Source organism: Pongo pygmaeus, chromosome 23 (assembly GCF_028885625.2).
Source record: "Pongo pygmaeus isolate AG05252 chromosome 23, NHGRI_mPonPyg2-v2.0_pri, whole genome shotgun sequence".
Taxonomy (NCBI): Eukaryota; Metazoa; Chordata; class Mammalia; order Primates; family Hominidae; genus Pongo; species Pongo pygmaeus.
In genome coordinates, this window is record NC_085931.1 from 35,366,034 (window position 1) to 35,386,760 (window position 20,727).

General features: G+C 55.0%; 1 pseudogene; it reads right to left on the bottom strand.

Moving 5' to 3' along the window:
• Window positions 1–14,227, bottom strand: part of LOC129023019 (uncharacterized) — a 48,472-nt pseudogene extending 34,245 nt beyond the window's left edge.
• Between the last annotated feature and the right edge of the window lie 6,500 nt (window positions 14,228–20,727).

Here is a 20,727-nt window from a genome sequence, read left to right on the forward strand (position 1 = left end):
ACCTTGGGTCCTGCCTGCCCTGCCTCCATCTGGCCTCCTTCTGAGAAGAACACCTCTGCACTCAATCCGCCTCCAGGGTCAGAAGTGGGCACCTGACCAGGCCTGGCCAACCAGGGCATCTCATCTGCTCCTGGCTGCGGGGACTGGTTCAGGAAACCTAAGTGAACCCAACAAGATACCTTCCCAGGAGGCTTCCCCTGCTAAAGCATGAGATGAAAGCCTGGGGCATTCGAGAGTGCAGGAAAATGAAACTCCCCTGCAGGAAGGCAGGGAAGAGAACTGACAGACATAGGGAAAGAGGAGAAAGATAGCATCTTTGTTTTTTTGAGAAGAGTCTCTCTCTGTCACCCAGGCTGGAGTGCAGTGGCATGATCTTGGCTCACTGCAACTTCCACCTCCCGGGTTCAAGCGATTCTCCTGCCTCAGCCTCCCAAGTAGCTGGGATTACAGGCGCCTATCACCACGACTGGCTAATTTTTGTATTTTTAGTAGAGACGGGGTTTCGCCATGTTGGCCAGGCTGGTCTCGAACTCCTGACCTCAGGTGATCCACCCATCTCAGCCTCCCCAAAGTGCTGGGATTACAGGAGTGAGTTACAGTGCCCGGCCTCTATGGGCTTTTGAGGCAGGTAGAGCCAAGAAAGCTGGCTGGGCTTGGAGGAGAGGGCAGTCCAGGCTCCTGTCAGCAGCAGACCCTCCACTATGTCCCCTGGCCCTTGGGGCAGGACGGGAGGAAGGGACAATGTGGTTTCCTCTGCTTGGGCAGCTCAGGCCTCATAGCCACCGGGGGGAGCTGAAAGATGAGACAAGCTCCTTTCCCAGGCATGGGGATGAGGCAGTTACAGGAAGTTCAGAAAACAGGTGTCTTGAGACAAGCAGGAGCTAGGTGGTCTGACCCAGATCCTCCCCTTTCCAAACAGTACCCATCCGGCCCCAGTACTAATCCCCTGGAGCTCAGCTCTCATCCCAGCTCCACCTCTAAGTCAATGAGGGCAGGCCATCTACTCTTTTGAAACTTCAGTCTACTATTCATCCAAGGGGAAACTTACATTGGCTTCTGTATCTTTCATAAATCACATGAAGATAAAGGATGATGGAGAGGCCAGGGGGTGTGGCTCACGTCTGTAATCTCAACACTTTGGGATGCCAAGGCGGGCGAATCACTTGAGGTCAGGAGTTGGAGAACAGCCTGGCCAACATGGTGAAACCCCATCTCTACTAAAAAGACAAATTTCAGCCAGGTGTGGTGGCAGGCACCTGTAATCCCAGTTACTCAGGAGGCTGAGACAGGAGAATCGCTTGAACCCGGGAGGCAGAGGTTGCACTGAGCTGAGTTAACGCTACTGCACTCCAGCCTGGGCGACAGAGGGAGAATTCGTCTCAAAAAAAAAAAAAAAAAAGAATGATGGAGAAAGACACTGGTCTCCAGGGAAACAGGGCACAGTGGGCATTCAGAGCCAGCAACCCCACATAAGTTAGGAATTCACACCTTGGGGTTAAGAAAAACACAGCATCTAGTATCTGCACAGTGATTTACGGTCCACAGATCACCGCCTGCCTGCACTATTTCAAGAGCCAGACTGAATTTCCCATTGCACAAGTGCTGAAAAGCAAGATGATTGCAGATTGCAATAATAGGGTGTGAAAACTGAGTTCCAAGAGCAGGGCCCAGACATATACCACGATTGCACAATTTATTCTTTTTTTTTTTCCTTTTACATGGAGTCTCACTCTGTCACCCAGGCTGGAGTGCACTGGTGCAATCTCAGCTCACTGCAGCCTCCACCTCCCGAGTTTAAGTAATTCTCCTGCCTCAGCCTCCTGAGTAGCTGGGACTACCGGTACGTACCACCATGCCTGGGTAACTTTTTGTATTTTTAGTAGAGATGGGGTTTCACCATGTTGGCCAGGCTGGTCTTGAACTCCTGACTTCTGGTGATCTGCCCACCTCAGTTTCCCAAAATGACTGCACAATTTATTTTTATCTGTTTAGTAAGGCCCTTCTACCATGAGAGTTGCTAGCAATACATGTCTATGAACTGAAGAAGCTACAAATTTTACTACAATTGAAAATTTTAAATAATAACAAGGTATCACTTTTACCCATTAGATAAAATTTTTAAAAAATTGATAGTGTCAGGTGCAGTGGCTCACGCCTGTAATCCCAGCACTTTGGGAGACCGAGGCAGGTGGACCACTTGAGCTCAGGAATTCGAGATCAGTCTGGGCAACATGATGGAACCCGTCTCTACAAAAAATACAAAAATTAGTGGGGCATGATGGCAGGCACCTATAGTCCCAGCTACTTGGGAGGCTGAGGTGGGAAGATCACTTGAGCCCAGGAAGCAGAAATTACGGTGAGCCATGTTTGTGCTACTGTGCTCCAGCCTAGGTGACAGACAGCAGACCCCGTCTCAAAAAAAAAAAAAAAAGAAAAAAAAAAAAGAAAAAGCCAGGCACAGTGGCTCATGCCTGTAATCACAGCATTTTGGGAGGCCAAGGTGGACAGATTACTTGAGATCAGGAGTTGAAGACCAGCCTGGCCAACATGGTGAAACCCTGTCTATCAAAAATACAAAAAAATTCACCAGGTATTGTGGCGTGTGCCTGTAATCCTAGCTACTCAGGAGGCTGAGGCAGGATTGCTTGAACCCAGGAGGTGGAGATTGCAGTGAGCTGAGATTGCGCCACTGCACTCCAGCCTGAACAATAGAGCAAGACTCCATCTCAAAAAAAAAAAAAAAATTGATAATAGTGTAAAGGTAGAAGAAAATGAGCATCCCATTAATGTGTAGGTATTTGGCAGTATCTCTGTGCTGGTTAATTTTACGTGTCAATTTGACTGGGCTAGGGGATGTCTCCATAGCTGATAAAACATTATTTCTGGGTATGTCTGTGAGTTGTTTCTGGAAGAGATTAGCCTTTGAATTGGTAGACTAAAGAAGATGCCCCTTTACCAATGTGGGCGGACATCAATCCACTGAAGGCTTGGGGCTTGAATAGACCAAAAAGGTAGAGGAAAGGAGAGATCATTTTCTGCCTTAGCTGAGACACCCTTCTCCTGTCCTCAGCTATCAGCGTTCCTGGTTCTTGTGCCTTAGGACTTGGACTAGAACTATACCACCAGCTTTCCTGGATCCCCAGCTAACAGATAGCAAATCGTGGGACTTCTTGGCCTCCAAAATTGCATGAACCTGGCCAGGCACAGTGGCTCACGCCTGGCCGGGCTCAGTAATCCCAGCCCTTCGGGAGGCCGAGGCGGGTGAATCACTTGAGGTCAGGAGTTCAAGACCAGCCTGATCAACATGGTGAAAGCCCCGTCTCTACTAAAGATAGAAAAAAATTAGCTGGGCCTGGTGTGGGTGCCTGTAATCCCAGCTACTTGGGAAGCTGAGGCAGGAGAATCACTTGAACCAGGGAGACAGAGGTTGCAGTGAACTGAGATTGTGCCACTGCACACCTGCCGGGGCGACAAAGCCAGACTCTGTCTCAAAATAAAGAAACAAACCTAAAAAACTGCATGAACCAATCCCTCATAATAAATCTAACACACACACACACACACACACACACCTATATACATATGTATACATCTCCTATTAGTTCTATTGGTTGGCAGAACCCTGACTAATACACTCTATCAAAATTGTTTAAGTGCACATACCCTTTGTGTCAACAATTTTGTTTTTAAAAATTTATTGCACAGGTTAACTCATACAAGTTGACAAGATCTATGGATATAGATGTTAATCATTTCATTGTAATAGCAAATTCAAAACATAATCTATGCTGGGTGTGGTGGCTCACGCCTGTAATCCCAGCACTTTGGGAGGCCGAGGTGGGCAGATCACCTGAGATCAGGAGTTCAAGACCAGCCTGACCAACATGGTAAAACCCTGTCTCTACTGAAAATACAAAAATTAGCCAGGGGTGGTAGAACGCCCATGTAATCCCAGCTACTCAGGAGGCTGAGGCAAGAGAATCGCTGGAACTTGGGAGGCAGAGGTTGCAGTGAGCCGAGATCACGCCACTGCACTCTAGCCTGGGCGACAGAGCAAGACTCTCTCTGAAAAAAATAATAAGCAGCAGCATCATCATCATCTAAATGATCACCAACTGAAAATTAACTACACTGCAGAATAAGCATACAATGGAATACTACGTAGCCACTGAAAATAATGGGGTAGCACTTAATATCTGTTAATATATGAAGATACCCTAAAAATTCAAGTTTAAAAAATAGGCACAGTGTGTAGTGGCACACACCTGTAATCCCAGCACTCTGGGAGGCCGAGGCAGGAGGACTGCTTGAGCCCAGGAGTTTGAGACCAGTCCTGGCAACATAGTAAGACCCCATCTGTACAAAAAATTTTAAATTAGCCAGGCATGGTTGCTGTACACATGCAGTCCCAGCTACCTGGAAGGCTGACATGGAAGGATCACTTAAGCCCATTGGGCTGCAGTAAGCTATGACTGCGCCGCTGCACTCTAGCCTGGGCGACAGAGTGAAACACTATCTCAAAAAAACCAAACCAAAACAAAACAAAAAAGGCCGGCATGGTGGCTCACACCTATAATCCCAGCACTTTGGGAGGCCAAGGTGGGCAGATCACCTGAGGTCAGGAGTTCGAGACCAGCCTGGCCAAGATGGTGAAACCTGTCTTCTACTAAAAACTACAAAAATTAGCTGGGCGTGGTGGCGGGTGCCTGTAATCTCAGTTACTCGAGAGGCTGGGGTTGGAGAATAGCTTGAACTCTGGAGGCAGAGGTTGCAGTGAGTAGAGATCGTGCCACTGCACTCCAGCCTGGGTGACAGAGTGAGACTCTGTCTCAAAAATAAATAAATAAATAAAAGTTAAAAAAAAAAAAAAAAGAAAGAAAAAAGAAACGCTTGGATGCTGGGGGCTGTATGAAGGCGCTTCTCACTAAAGGAGATCACACAGCCAACTCTTTGCCCACACCTATGCAGCTGGGTCACTCCAGCCCTCCCCTACTAAGGTAGGGCACCTGGCACCTCACAGGACAGGCCAGAAGGTGGGCGTTCGCGCCCTATGCAGGCAACCTTGGGTGGTCCAAGGAGGAAAGGGAGCATCTTCTTGGGCTTATATGTAGGATGGCAGCCATGTTGCTCTCTGGCAAAAGGGTCTGAGGGAAGGGGGAAAGCCTCATTGTTGCAACATACAAGCAACCACCACCTGGTGTCAGAACACCCAGACTCCAGCCTCAGTTCTAATATTAAACGTAGCTGTGGGGAAACCACTTAAACTCCTTCCACCTCAGGTTTTTCATCTGTGAAGAATAACTTCAGGCCAGGTGCGGTGGCTCACACCTGTAATCCCAGCACTTTGGGAGGCCAAGGAAGGTGGATCACGATGTCGGGAGTTCAAGACCTGCCTGACCAACATGGCGAAACCCCATCTCTACTAAAAATACAAAAATTAGCTAGGCATGGTGGTGGGCACCTCTAATCCCAGCTACTTGGGAGGCTGAGGGAGAATTGCTTGAACCCAGCCGGGCGTGGTGGCTCACGCCTGTAATCCCAGCACTTTGGGAGGCCAAGGTGGGTGGATCACGAGGTCAAGGGATTGAGACCATCCTGGCTAACACAGTGAAACCCCGTCTCTACTAAAAATACAAAAAATTAGCCAGGCGCGGTATCAGGAGCCTGTAGTCCCAGCTACTCGGGAGACTGAGGCAGGAGAATGGCGTGAACCTGGGAGGCGGAGCTTTCAGTGAGCCGAGATCACACCACTGCACTCCAGCCTGGGTGACACAGTGAGATTCCGTCTCAAAAAAAAAAAATTGCTTGAACCCGGGAGGCAGAGGTTGCAGTGAGCCAAGATCACACCACTGCACTCCAGCCTGGGTGACAAGAGCAAAACTCTGCCTCAAAAAAATGAAAATAAAAAAACCAGGCACAGTGGCTCACGCCTGTAATCCCAGCACTTTGGGAAGCCGAGGCAGGTGGATTGTCTGAAATCAGGAGTTCGAAACCAGCCTGGCTAACATGGTGAAACCCCGTCTCTACTAAAAATACGAAAATTAGCCAGATGTGGTGGTGGGTGCTTGTAATTCCAGCTACTTGGGAGGCTGAGGGAGAGACAGGAGAATCGCTTGAACCCAGGAGGCAGAGGTGGCAGTGAGCTGAGATTGCGCCACTTCACTCCAACCTGGGCGACAGAGCAAGACTCCGTCACCAAAAAAAAAAAAAAAAAAAAAAAAGATGTCATACTTTTTATTTCTTTTCATCCTCACCATACCACAGTCTCCCTCCTGCTGAGTAACTGGAGCCTCAGAGAGGTTAAGAGACTTGTCCAAGGTCACGGAGCTGGAAGGTGACAGCAGAATTCAAACCCAGAGCCTCCCTTTGAGCCCTTTTGCCGTTTCTTCAGGGAAGGCTCATGGCAAAGCAGGCCCTAAATGAGGGCTGCGATAGATGGGAGATGCTGCCAGGCTGGGCTGGAGCAAACCCCCAGATTCTTCCTGGGCTCCCTCCCAACGCCCTGCTCAGGAGCAGCCCCAACCTGGGCCACAGGGAGTAAACCCTGAGATTCCTCCCCGAGGCTAGCAAGCGAGGCAGGGGGATGATGCCTCAGGCAGATGAAGAGTGACTCAGGTGGAAGCAGGAGGCAGTGATGGGGAGAGGCGGCGAGCTCCCTCAGCTCAAACACAGCATGTTCAGGGCTCGCTATCCTGATTTTCCCTGGATAAAGATGGGGATCCTGGTGGGGTTCACCCCAGCCCCAGGCCCAGAGCAATTCTGTCTGAGCCCCAGCCTCGTGGTATCTCCATCAGCAACACTTGTCCCAGGCCCCTTGAAGGGAGCAGGGCTGACCTGGAATGAGATAATAAACTAGGACAGAAAAAGCGTTTTCCATTCAAGCTCCCCCTTCTCTCCTCATTACAAGCCCCATTCTCAGCAGGGCTCTGCACAGTAAGATGCCTCCTGGATTACATGACAGTGGGTTGGGATCTGAGGACAGACCCTGTCATTTGGGGAGACCCAAGCCTCACCCGTGGCCAGGGGATCAATGGGCAAGTGTACTTGCTGCTAAAAGAATCAACTGCTGGCCAGGCATGGTAGCTCATGCCTATAATCCCAGCACTTTGGGAGGCCAAGGCGGGCAATTACTTGAGGTCAGGAGTTCAAGACCAGCCTGGCCAATATGGCAAAAGCCTGTCTCTACTAAACTACACAAATTAGCCAAGCATGATGGCGGGCGCCTGTAATCCCAGCTACTTGGGAGGCTGAGGTGGGAGAATCGCTTGAACGCAGGAGGTGGAGGTTGCGGTGAGCTGAAATTGCACCACTGCACTCCAGCCTGGGTGACAGAGTGAGACTCCATCTCTAAATAAATAAATAAAACAAAATAAAAAGTGAAATAGCTTTCACCTGGCTCTCTTTCTGGGCATGCTTGTGCCTTAGCTCAGCCACCATGCTGGGAGGAAGCTCAATCTAGCATGTGGAGACAGCACGTAGAGAGGCCCATGTGCAGAGGAACTGACCCAAAGCCAACAGCCAGCAACAGACGCCAGACGTGTAAGCAACCGAGCCTTCAAATGACTTCAGCCTCTAGACCTTGAACCATTCCAGACAATGCTGAGCGGAGAAGCGTTATCCCCACTGAATCCTGCCCACATTGCAGATTCATGGACAAAATCAATGTCACCATTGTTTTAAGCCATAAGCTTTTGGTGGTTTATTAAGCAGCATTAGATAACCAGAACCACTAGCAGGGCCAGAATTTGAACCAAGCAAGCTGGCTCCAGAGCCTGTGCTCCTGCCACTCTGCAATGGTTCCTGCTGTATAAGACAGTACATAGAAGGGATTTCAAGCTTAGGTCTGAAGTCAGACCTCTCTTCATTCACTAATTCATTCATTCATCAAATGTTTATTGCATCCCTACTGTATTCCAAGCTGTCTGCTAGTCCTAAGAATATTTTAGTGAACAAGACAGACAGATCCCTGCTCTAGGTGGGGAAGAGGCGGTTAGGAAGTAGAGGATAAAAGAGGGCTATGGCTACCTTTATGCAGGTATTTACAATTGTGTGATCTGATCCAAATGGGACCAGATGGCTAGGGAATGCTGTGTAGACGGGGTGATCTGGGATGGCCTTTCTGAGACGGAGACTGCCAAGATGAGATGGACACAGCTTTGTGAAGAGTGGAGGAAACAGCAGAGGAACAGGTCTGGGTTCAGAACCTGGCTCCATCACTAATTAGCTGTGTGACCTTGTTGAAATCACCCAGGCTCTCTGAGCCTCTAGGTCCTCAAAAAATGGGAAAACTTCCTCATAAAATTGGGATGCTCTTTTTTTTTTTTTTTTTTTTTTTTTTTTTTGAGACAGAGTCTCACTCTGTCACCCAGGCTGCAGTGCAATGGCATTATCTTGGCTCACTGCAACCTCCGCCTTCTGGGTTCAAGCAATTCTCCTGCCTCAGCCTCCCAAATAGCTTGGATTACAAGTGCATGTGACCATGCCCGGCTAATGTTTTGTATTTTTAGTAGAGACGGGGTTTCACCATGTTGGCCACGCTGGTCTCGAACTCCTGACCTCAGGTGATCTGCCCATCTCAGCCTCCCAAAGTGCTGGGATTACAGGCATGAGCCACCATGTCTGGCCAGGAATGCTTTTCCACCTAATAGGACTACTATCCCCTGGGATGGGATTGTTCTGAGGAGTAAATGAGCTGATTACATGTACAGTGAGTAGTCCAGGGCCTGGTGCAGGAAGAATTACATAAATACCAATGATTATGTTGAGATGAATTATCCTAAGGCCAAGGCCCCCCAGTGGATGCCCAGAGCCCCAGAGACCACCCTGCTCCCCATCAGAAACTGTGCCAACCAAGGCTACTGCGGAAGAGTGTATGAACAGCCAGGTGACGGAGCCTTCTCACAGCTGCACTGGTGCCCAAGCCACTGAGGGCGGGTCAGGTGGAGGGGGGCAGGAGCACACACTTCCCTGCAGCATGGTGACACACACGCCACTTCTGCCCACTCCCTGCAGCCATCCCTGACTCATCTCCTCAACCCAGAGCTTAAGCCCATCATCCTCAGCTCAGACTCGGGAAGACAGGGCTAGAGGTTGGACTTGCCGTCCCTCTTCAGGCCCTGCCCAGAAGGCAGTGGGTACCCAAACAGCCAGAGGGGCAGAAGCAACTTCCTCAGGCAAAGGGAGGAACAGGGTGAGGAAGCCTGGAGACGGCAGAACAGGGCATGGCAGAAGACACAAGAGAGCCTCAGTGGGGACAGGAAGTCCTGCAGGGAAAAATTACCACCTGCCATCTAGATGGGCACAATCTCGAGAACCCTGAAGAGCACCTAGTAGGTGGCTGGCACACATATCCAGAGACAAGTACCCATGAACAAGCTAGAGCATCCAACAGTGCACACACAGAGACACGCTCAGAAGAACCACACGTAGCCACCCAGAGATGTCCAAACACACAATCCAGCAACAAGCTATCTGGGGCCACACGTGCACGCCAAGCACAGATGTGTACACGTGCACAGGCACACCTCAATCTTGCTGCCTGTCACTCCCTGTCTCTCCCCTCTTGCTCTTGCTCACTGCCAGCCATCTAATCAGCAGGGCCCTGGCTGTGCCAGGGTCCTCCCAGGTGCCCACTCCCATCTGCTGACCCAGGCCTGGGAGAGCCCGGGCAGCAGCCCCAGCATAGTCCAAAAAGGAGACAGTAATCCTGGATCTGAACCAGGGAAAGGAGTGGAAACCAGCTGGCCTTGAGAGCAAGCCACAAGTCCAGAACCAGAGCGTGGGCAGGGCCAGGGGCTCAGCACAACCTTGTCTCGGGCCAATTCCCCCAAAGCAGAATCCTTGCCTTGGCATCACACCTGCCTTGGGTGACCCTGTGTCTGCTTCGGATTTTGAGTAGGTAGACAGCAATCCCCTTATAACCATGTGGAAGCCCTGAAGGGTTGCAACAAATAGAGAAGCAAAAACACAAAACATACCCAAAAAAGTGCAGCATGTCAGGCTGAGATCAGATAAGGGGCAGAACTTCTTATTAGACAGGCACCAAAGCACTGAGAGGTTGCAGTGAGCCAAGATCACACCACTGCACTCCAGCCCAGGCAACAGAGTGAGACCCTGTCAAAAAAAAAAAAAAAATTCAATATGTATCTTATTAACATGCAAAACAACCAGCTAAGGAAATCGAGGCTCAGAGAAGTCAGGTAATTTGCCCAAGATCATGCAGTGTTAGACACCTCAGTGTGCTATTCAAGCCCTCCCGGCCCCACCTCTCACTCCAACCACTTCTGCAACGACCAGGTCCCTGCAGGCTCCAACCAGCATCTTACTGGTACAATGAGACAGTGCTTCATGTCAGGCCATGCTGGGCCTTCTTGGAAGCTGCAGTGTGGAAGGCACACAGGAAATCACTAGAGCCCCACACATGCGCAATCTGGAAGTACACACGGGAGTTAATGTCCACGGAGCCACCCTTGTCCAGCAGGGGATGGGGCCAATGGATAAATGCTTCCCTGTTTCTCTCCCCAACAGAGCAGTTCTCAGTCTGTAAGGCTCCTCGGGAGATGGCCCAGGAAGAGTGGTGGGAATACTCACATAGTTGCTTTCCCTTCCTCTCCTTCAAATCCCATCCTTGCCCTTGTTTCCTGAGATCACTTCCCAAATAAGCCACAGCCTGCAAGCCTTTCTCTCGGACTCCCATGGAGGGGAATGCAGGTGGAGGCACACCAGCAGGTGCTGGAGCTGGGACTCACACCCAGGTCTGAGTGATAGCAGGACCTTCATGCTTAACCACTATGCGACCCTGCCACCAACCCCATCCATACCAAGGTCCCTTTCCCTCAAGACTCAAGTCATTCCGAGGCATGGTGGCTCAGCTGAAGTTGATCAGACAGGTTCATGGGAAAGAGGCTGAGGAGGGCTGCTAGCGTGCCTCCAGCAGCAGGGTCCTCTTCTCTCAGACTGAGACCACCTCCCACCAAATCGCCTCAACATGCTGAGCTGAGCAGTCCCACTTAGATCTGCCCGACACTACCCAAGCTTAGCATCTGTCTCTGCCCACAAACATCAACCACAGGGGCCAAGAGTGGCTGCTGTAGCTCTTCAGCTCCAGCCCCCCCATCCCACCCCGCTAGCAGGCCCCCTAGCCCCATCCCTCACCAACTCCTCGACATCTGGGAAGGGAAGAGGGACCTGAGGCAGCTTCCGGAAGCCTGAACAGCCAGATCCAACAGATGCCCACCCTACCTCACCCCTGGACTCTCCAAGTCGAGAAGATGTGCCGGGACTTTCCTCTGAAAAATCGCTGCCCAAGACCTCACAGGCCCTGAGTCACTCCCCACCTCCCAGCCTCCCTGCCCCAGGCAGCTGTGCCAGCTGTTTACTCCCCACCCCACAGCAGGAAAAACGGGGGGGGCAGTGCACCATGGAAAATTGAGGCCTATGGGGCTTGAGGAATGGCCCCACGGTCACAACCCATGCAAAGAACCCGAGAGCCCTAGGACCTGGCTCAGGACAACTCTCTTATTCCCTATGGAGACTTCTCTGATGAGAACCACTCAACAGGGGCACATCCCAGCAAACCCCACTGGCATAAAAAGTGCCCTTCAGGTTTGTTAACAAGGATGCAGGAAGAATTATTAAAAAAATGAGAGAAAAGAAGGGTGCCCCTCAGCCAGCTCCCAGGACCAGACACCCAGTACCTGGCACTGGCAAAGCCAGAGAACAGTCTGCACGGACTCCTGCGGTCTTCTGAACACGCCTGCCCTGGACCCTCACACAGGGCTAGCACCCCCACACCCATCCATGCCTTTGGAAAGGAGCATCAGGCTGGAAGCAGGTCCCGCTCCCAAAGATCCCTCAAGGCCTCTCAGCCAGCATTCCACCACCCTAGCTCCTCTCCCTGCAACAGGCACAGGCTGGAGTGAGGACTGGATGGGGTTTCAGCCCTTTCTGGAAAAACTGCAAACCTGGCCTAACTACAGGGTCCTCTGTGGCTCCTGGCTGTTTTCCTTCTACCGCCACCTGTAAACAGCTCATCATCTCTGACATCCATCCCTGTCAGCTTCCCTCGCCAGACTTTGACAGGGGCTGAACATCTCACGCACGCGCACACACCCTATAGGTGGACGTGTGTGCAGCGCCCACCCGCGGGGGTTTCTGAGGACGGTCACTCCACCTCCCCAGCACAACCTGTGACGCTGGATGGCTCTGCGGGATCGCAGTACCGGCTCACGCCGTCCATACATACCAGTGTCTGTCTGCAAAAACACACGCATTCACACTCCACACACGGCTCGACTCTCCTTCAGTCACACCAAGAAGCACGTCCGGATCCCGGCTGGCTGCGGAATCCCAGCCCCGGGGCTGACCTTCTGCGGCCTGGCGCGCGACTGCCTCCCAACGTGGAGCGAATGGTGCGTCAGTGCCCGCGGCCTCCCCTCCAGCGAGCGGCAGGTGACTCCTTCCAGGTGCGGAGCAACTGGGCGGGCAAACTCTGAAAAGTGTAGAACAAGATCCGCAGAGCGGTAGCGTTAGAGCCTCATCTTGTCATGCTGGCCACAGGGTGGCCGGGCCGGTTTTAACGAAGGCACTCACACCCACCCTCCAAAGACCAGCCACTACTTTTGGCCCAAGTTGGCCAGAAACTGGGGCCTGGGGTGGGGACTGAAGACACCACAGTGCCCGAGCTTCCTACTCCACAGAAACCGCTGGGCCCACCCTGGCTGCGCTCCTCGGGAAGCAGGAGCAGCAGAAACTCAACCCCAGCCAGCCCGCCCCACCCATGCGTTAGTTCCCGTTCCTGATGCCTCCATCCACAGGACCCTGTCGCCTACTGCGTGCCTGGAGGACCCAGGCGGTCCCCGCAACACAGAGCAAGAGGGGTGGGTCTGGGGCCCCTGCGGTGCTCAGGATTCCCGCGGAAACGCCGGGTGCCCGCCACACTTAAGCACGAACAGGAAGAGATGGCCGGCGAGAGTCTAGGGTCCGAGGAGAGAAGAACCGCTTCTCTCTTGGAGGCCACCGCTGTCACTGACGCCTCCACCTCCCTCCACCGGCAGTGCACCCCCAAAGGCGCCCCTAATTCGACCTGCCTAGGACACCGCAGCACCCAATGGCGCCCGAAACCTGCTCCCTGCCACGGACAGCACAGCCCGGGATAACGCCCCCACACCACTCCCTGCCATGGTCAGTGCAGCCACCGATAGCGCCGCCAACCAGCCCCCACCTGCCCCCACCTCCTCCCCGCCCCGCCCCGCCACGGAAAATGTCTCCTGGCGTAGCGCCCACAACTAGACCACAGCCTCGGACAGTGACGCCCGGAGTGGGTCACCCAACCCACCCCCTGCCACGGGCGGTGCAGTACCTGACAGCGCCCCTTACAAGTCCCCCCCCACCAGGGATGTAGCCCAGGATAGCGCCGCCAACACGCCTCTCACCGCGGCAGTGTAGCCCCTGATAGTGCACCCAATATGTCACCCACCGCCGGCAGTGCAAACCCGGATAGCGCACCCAGCCCACTCCTGCCCGGCAGCGCAGCGCCCCCATAGCATCCAACCCAACCCCCCACCTCCGCCACTGGCAGTCCGCCCCGATAACGCCCACAACACGCTCCTGGCTGTGGGCCGCGCAGCCCATAGATAGCGCCCCCAACCAGCCCCCAGCCATGGGCAGTGACGCCTCAGATATCACACCCAACAAGTTCCCCGCCATGGGCACTGAGGGCCCAGATAGCGCCCCCAACCCGTGCCCCTCCGTGACCAGCGCAGCCACGGATAGCGCACCCACCAAGCCCCACTGCCGCTGTGGGAAATGATGCCAGGGATAACGCACCCAAACCTCCCCCGCTGGAGCCAATGCAACACCCAATACTGCCCCTAACATGACCCCCACCACCAGGGGTGTAGCCCATGATGGTCCTCGCCTTGGGCAGTGTAGCTCCTGATAGCGCATCCCGCCCGCCCAGCCCCTTGCCCCCCCGCCCCGCGCCCGCCCAGCCCCTCGCCCCCCCTCCCCCGCCGCAGGCAGTGCGGCCTGGGATACCTCACCTACTCAGTCACCTTTCTAACACTCTGGCTGCGCTGTACTCTCCCTCACCGCGACCAACCGTAGCGAGGCGAGCCATGCTGCTGCAAGCTCAAGCCTCCAGCATGCGACCGGTGACGCCGCCTCCTCTAAGCTGCGAGCGGAACAGACAGGCCCGCAGATGCAGTAGCTCCTGGAATGGCAAGACTTTCTCTCACCAACGATACGCAAGTGACGTTCCTAGACTACATGTTCTGATTGGATGAGGGAAAAAGCTCTAGGTCTATTTTGATTGGGCTTTATTTTCGTGTTCTGACTGGATGAGAGGAAGTCTTAGAATAACCAATCAGAACATGATAACAAAGCCCAATCAGAGTAGGCCTAGAGGTTTCTCTCATCCAATCAGAACATGTTGTTCAGGAACTTCATTTGCATTAAACCTCATATATAAGGGATGCCAAGCCAGAAGGTTTGTCATTACAGGTTCTTCTGCATCTGGTTGGGTAGCTCCTACATTCTCGGCTTAGAGGAAAAAGAGGAGGAGGCACTCGCCGTGCACGCTGGAGGCTGGAGCCTTCCTTGGCTCGCCTCGCTGCTGCGGTTGGTGGCCTCGAGGGAGACTACAGCGCAGCCAGAATGGTAAAAAGGTGGCGGGATAGGTTCGTTATCCCAGGACGTACTGTCAGTGCCTTCCTGGTAACCCTCGCGCCCGACCCTGGGGTAGGGGGGTGGTTGTGGAGTCCCTGGCTCCCACCCAGGGTGCGTGTCTCTCCCCACGGGGGGCATCCCAAAGCGGCAAGAAGTCCTCCGGGGGACAAGGACAGGCGCCCAGGGTTCCAGGGGGAGGTTGAGGCAGGCCGCGGAAAACTGCGGGGCCGAAGAAGAGGCTGGGTTCCCACGGCGGAAGTCAGTGCCTTCTCGGCAGACCCCGCGCCCAACCCGGGGGGTGGGGGCTCTTGAAGTCCCTGGCTTTCACCCAGGGTGAGTGTTTTTCCCCGCAGGGGCACCCCAAAGCAGCAAGAAGTTCCCTGGGGACAGGGACAGGCGCCCAGGGTTCCAGGGGGAGGTTGAGGCAGGCCGCAGGAAAAAAGCGGCGAGGCCGAGGAAAAGGTTGGGGTCCCCGGACTGTTTCTTCCCAGCAGCCCCGCGCCCAACTTGGAAGGGTCAGGGAGTTCCTGGCTTCCACGAAGGGTGCGTGTCTCTTCCCCCAGGGGCAGTCCAAAGCAGCAAGAAGCGTCCCCAGGAGGCGCAGACAGGCGCCCAGGGTTCCAGGGGGAGGTTGAGGCAGGCCGCGGAAAAAAAGTGGCGAAGCCGAAGAAGAGGCTGGGGTCCACCGGCGGAGGTCAGTGTCCTCTTGGCAAACCCCGCGCCCGACCCGGGCGGGTCATGGAGTCCCTGGCTCCCACCGGGGTGTGTGTCTTTCCTCATGGGGGCACTCCAAAGCCGCAAGAAGTCCCCTGGGGGACGGGGACAGGCGCCCAGGGTTACGGGGGGGGGGGTTGAGGCAGGCAGTGGAAAAAAAGCGTCGAGGCGGAAGAAGAGGTTGGGGTTCCGGGATGGAGGTTATTTTCTTCCCCTTAGCCCCCGCGCCGGACCCAGAGGTGTCATGGAATTCCTGGCTCCCACCCAGGGCGCGTCTCTCCCGCCCTGGGGGGATCCCCAAGGCGGAAAGAAGTCCCCTGGGGGATGAGGACAGGCACCCAGAATTCCAGGGGGAGGTTGAGTCAGGCTGCGGGAAAAAAGCCGCGAGGCCGAAGAGGCTGGGTTCCCACGGCGGAGGTCAGTGCCTTCTTACAGACCCCGCGCCCCCGGGTCGTAGAGTCCCTGGCTTGCACCTAGGGTGCGTGTCTCTCCCCACGGGGGCACCGCAAAGCGGCAAGAAGTTCCCTGGGGGATGGGGACAGGCGCCCAGGGTTCCAGGGGGAGGTTGAGGCAGGCCGTGGGAAAAAAACGCGGGGCCGAAGAAGAGGCTGGGTCCTCATGGCGGAGGACAGTGCTTATCCCTCAGCCCCCGTGCCCGACCCGGGGAGGGGTGGGGGTTGTGGAGTCTATGGCTCCCATCCATGGTGCGTGTCTCTCCAAACGGGGCCACTGCCCAAAGTGGCAAGAATTTCCCTGGGGGACGGGGACAGGGCCCAGGGCTCAGGGCTCCAGGGACCCCGTGGGGTTGGGCTGGGGGTCCTATCCAGGGCATTACTGCCTGTGTTGGGTGTGCTATCTGGGGCGTTACTGCGCTCAGAGGGGAGTGGGTTGGGGGCACTATCCGGGGATGCGCTGCTCTTGGCTGGGGGTGGGTTGTGGCACTATTCTAAGCAATACCGCCGCAGTGCATAGTTTTGGGAGCACTATTCGGGGATATACTGCCCACGGCCGTGGTGTGGGGGCGAGTTGGGAGAACTATCGGGTGCTGCAGTGTTCTGGTCGGGGATGGGTTGGGTACGCTATCGGGTGCCAGAGGTGAGGCGCCTGTTGGGGGGCACTATTGGGTGCTTCACTGCCTGCGGTGGGCAGGGGATGTGATATCCAGGGCATCATTGCCTGCGTCTGGGAGCTGGATGGGGGCGCTAACTATCTATCGAGGGCTGCACTGTCCATAGCTCGGAGCGTGTTGGGGGCACTATCTGGGGCTGCAGTGCTGGTGGTGGGGGATGGGTTAGGGTCACTGTAGGGTGATACACTGTTAGTGGAGGGGAGGGGAATGTTGAGGGTGCTATCTGGGGCCTACACTGAGGCAGAAGTAACGGGGTTTGTTGGAAATGCTATTGGGGCGCACTGCCCCTGGAGAGTGAGTGGGGGCCTGGTTGGGGGCGATATTGAAGGCCAGATACACTGCCCGTGGCTGGGGGGATGGGTTAGGGGTCTGTATTGTCTGGTAGGGAGCTGGCAGGAGTACTGTCTGTGGCTGCATTGGCTTGGACAGGGGCGGTTTGGGTGCCCTATCGGGGGTACACTGCCTGAGCCAGGGGTGAGTTGGGTACATTATCCGTGGCTGCACTGTCTGAGGTGGGGAGAGAGTTTGGGGTGCTATCCTAATTTGCACTGCCTCAGGCAAGGAGTGGGTCGGGGGCACTATCCCGGGCTGCTGCTCCTGGTGGGGAGCAGGTTAGGGTGCTATCCGGGGTTGCACTGCCCACAGTGTGGGGCGTCATTCTCTGTGCCAGGGGTCTGGTTGGGGGCAGTATCTCGCGCTATGCTGCCCACGGTAGAGGGCGAGTTGCGGGTGCCATCAGGTGCTGCAGTGTCTGAGGCAGGGGCGGGTTGCAGTTGCCAGTGGGTGCTACACTGCCGGCGGTGGGGAGCAGGGTATTGGGGTGCTATCTGGGGGCTACATTGCTGGCGGCTGGTTAGGGGCACTATTAGGGGCTGCACTGCCACCCTGGTGGCAGGTGTCGGAGGTGTCAGTGACAGCGGTGGTCAGAAGAGCGGTTCTCCTCTCCCCGACTCCAGACTCTAGACAGCGATGTCCTCCTTCTGGAATGTGGCTGGGGCACAGTGTTCCCGCGGAAATCCTGAGCACCGCCCAGCCCGGAGAGCCTGCGTGGTTCCCAGGCCCCCGCTCTTTCTCTATGTGTTGCAGAGACCACCTGGGACCCCCGGGCATGCAGTAACAGACACCACAGGGTGACAGGGCCCCTGAGGGTGGAGGGATCAGGAAGGGGAACCGGCACTTGGGTCGGGAGGGCTGGCTGGGGTTGAGTTTCTGCTGCTCCTGCTTCCCGAGGAGCACAGCCAGGGTGGGCCCAGCGGTTCCTGTGGAGTGGGAAGCCCGGGCACTGTGGTGTCTCCAGTCCCCACCCCAGGCCCCAGTTCCTGGCCAACTTGGGCCAAAACGAGAGGCTGGACTTTGGAGGATTGGTGTGAGTCTTTTGGCTGAAACTGGCTCCTGCCACCCCGTGGCCTGCATGACAAGGTGAGGCTCTAATGCTACCATTCTCTGCATCCTGTTGTAGGCTTTTCTGGCTTTGCCTGCCCAGTTGCTCCATGCCAGGAGGTGGAGCCACTTGTCACATGCTGAAGGCTGGATCTTGTAGCACTGCAGTGCCTCACTGCGTTTGGTAGCTGCGATGGAGACTACAGAGCACCGAAGCGGTAGGAGGGCAGCTGGCTACCGCCAGGGCAAGGGCAGGGCTGCAGCAGTGGCGAGGTAATAGTTTTGTAGGATGGGCCGGTGCATTGAAGGCGACAGCAGTGGTGGCTCTATTGGCATCGGCGCTAATGGTGGCAGCAACAGCAAGTCTGGGGACCGGGAAGGCAGCTAGGAGCCCTGCAGGGCTGGCCCGCCTGGCCTGGCCTGGGGTGGGGTGGGTAGGAAGCTGTGAGTGCTGTACAGTGGGCCTCTATGGCAGCCATGGAGGCACAGCAAGGGGAAGGAGGAGTCTTCCCCGCTTCTCCTGCAGAATCTGGAGGGCGCCCTCCTCCTGCTGGGGTCTGAGCCAGGCGTGAGTGGCACCATTGTGTCATTATTAACAAAGTTTGGGTGGTGACTATTTGTGAATCTTTTTGCTTGTTTTTTGTTGGGATAGTCTTAGACTTTCTAAAATTTTATGTATCAGGGAGGGGACAAAAGATATAATGGCCCTCCTGATTCCCTTGCCTGTTCTATTTCTTTTCTTCCAGTTTGGTTTTTATCATCATTTTCTTGTTCCTCTTCATTTTTTCATACTGTTGTTTCTATTTCTTGTATTATGTGGAGAGGGGAGTGGGAGATAGAGGTGAGGCCCTCCCTAGAAGCAAACAGGTCCCCAAGGAAGGCTGATGCATTTTCTAAAGAGGATTTTCATTCATGAGATGTGTGCAGAGTGACCCTGCTTAGGTATCCAAAAGCCTCCTTGTCTATGGTGTGACTCCAGGCCCAGGAGGTAACCCCTCTTTTGTAGAAGAGCCTGTCCTGGAAGCATCTGTCCAGAGAGCACCCGATGGCACAGTAGGGAGCTGAGAGCAACAGAGTCAGGAGGCACAATGGCCAGCCCCTCCCAGGAGTCCTGTCTCAGGCAGATGCTGGCCCACTGAGTTATACAGCTCAGGGGCTGACATGGACGTCTTCTCCAAGTCACTGTGGGCAGGCGTTGCCAGGGTAGTGTGGTGTTGGATGACACTGAAGCTGCTGCACAGCCTGAGGTATTCATCTCTGACAGACTGAGGGCCAGGTACTACACAGCCTGAGGTGTTCATCTCTACCAGACCAAAGGCCAGGCCCAGGGCGGCTCCCCATCTCCTGCCATGACAAGGCCCCATTTGTTCCACAAACCGACTCCACGCACCCATGCTGGCAGGCCCGAGTATGCCAAGCACCAGGCCTGGTGAGCGCTGGTCTCTCCGTGCTGCAGACACGCACCTGCCTGGGCACCTCCTCCTCACCTGCAGGCAGGGGGTGACCTTTTCCTACCCTTCACACCGGTCACACCCCACGTGCTGTAAGGCTGAAGTCAAGCAGGGATGCAGCAGAGAAGGCGTGGAGATCGACAAGCGCCACAGCAGGGTCTGAAGGAAGCTCTGGGGTCCACAGTTATTGGCCAGATCTCCAGAGAGCAATTCCGGGGTCCTGATCTCCAAGGGAGAAGAGGGGCTGGGGAGAGGCCTTTGGTCAGGCGTGTGGCCCATGCTGTTCCTGAGCAGGTCGGGCAGCTGGTGTGTGCCTGGCTAATGCAGTTTCCGCTGGGCCACACTTCCTGGAGGAGAGCGTGGCCTCCTTCCCAGCTGTTTTCCAGCCAAGATGCACAGAGAGCAGACCCGAGATGCAGGTCACAGCCATAGCAAGTGGCAGGTGGTGCTGTTTCCCAGGGGACATTGCTGTGGCTGTTCTGTGGCTTTGAGATGCTTGGGGTGCCCCCCTGGAGCTGTGAGCTGGCCTGGGAGGGCCCCTTGGGCGCTTTTGAACGTTTCTTTTTCTTGAATTTAACAGAATCTTCCAATGTCCACTCTCCAGTACTCTTTTTTGTTGTCTCCAGACAGTGCCGGCAGAGGCCACATGCTGTCTAAATATGGCCACACACACTCACTGCAGGATCCTGGCCTGTGGGGGCATGAGGACTGGGAAACCCTCACTTTAGGACTGAGAAACCAGTTCCCGTGTTTCCGAAACAGCTGAGACAGCTGCCACTTCCTGTCACCCAAGCCTGGCCTCTGCATCTCACTTTCCTTTTGGGGCCTCAGTGCCTTCTTCCTACCTTAGCATCTCTGTCTTCCAAAACAAGGGCAAGGAGGGATGGAGATGTCAAGAGGCTGCCCAGCTCCCAGGCTCTTGTCCTAGCCACTGCCCATCCTTGGCTCTCACTGTCCCAGCCTCCCAGCTGGCCTGTAGCCACCTGAGCTTGGGCCTCTCTGCACCTCTGCTGCTTGTGGGCTAAGCACAGATGGGACCTGGAGAGCTGCAAGCTGAGGAAGAAGGCAGGTGCATCTCTGGGTTCCCTCTCACCCAGCTGAGGCCTTCCAGTGAGGCCTTCCATGATGCAGTCCCCAGGTAGAGACAGACCCACCTCTCTCAAGACCACTGTGGCCACAAAGCATTTCCTCTGAATTCCATTCCTTGGGCCCCGAGCCTGCACCCAGCTGCCCAGTGGGTCGTCTCGAGGGCCAGGACGGGGACCACATCTGGCCACCATGAGAGAGGCTGCAGGAGATGGGGCTGAGTGAGCTCTGCACCAAGACGAGGCCCCCGCCAGTGCTGTTCAGGAAGGAGTGACTGTGCTGAAAGAAGAGAGAGGATGC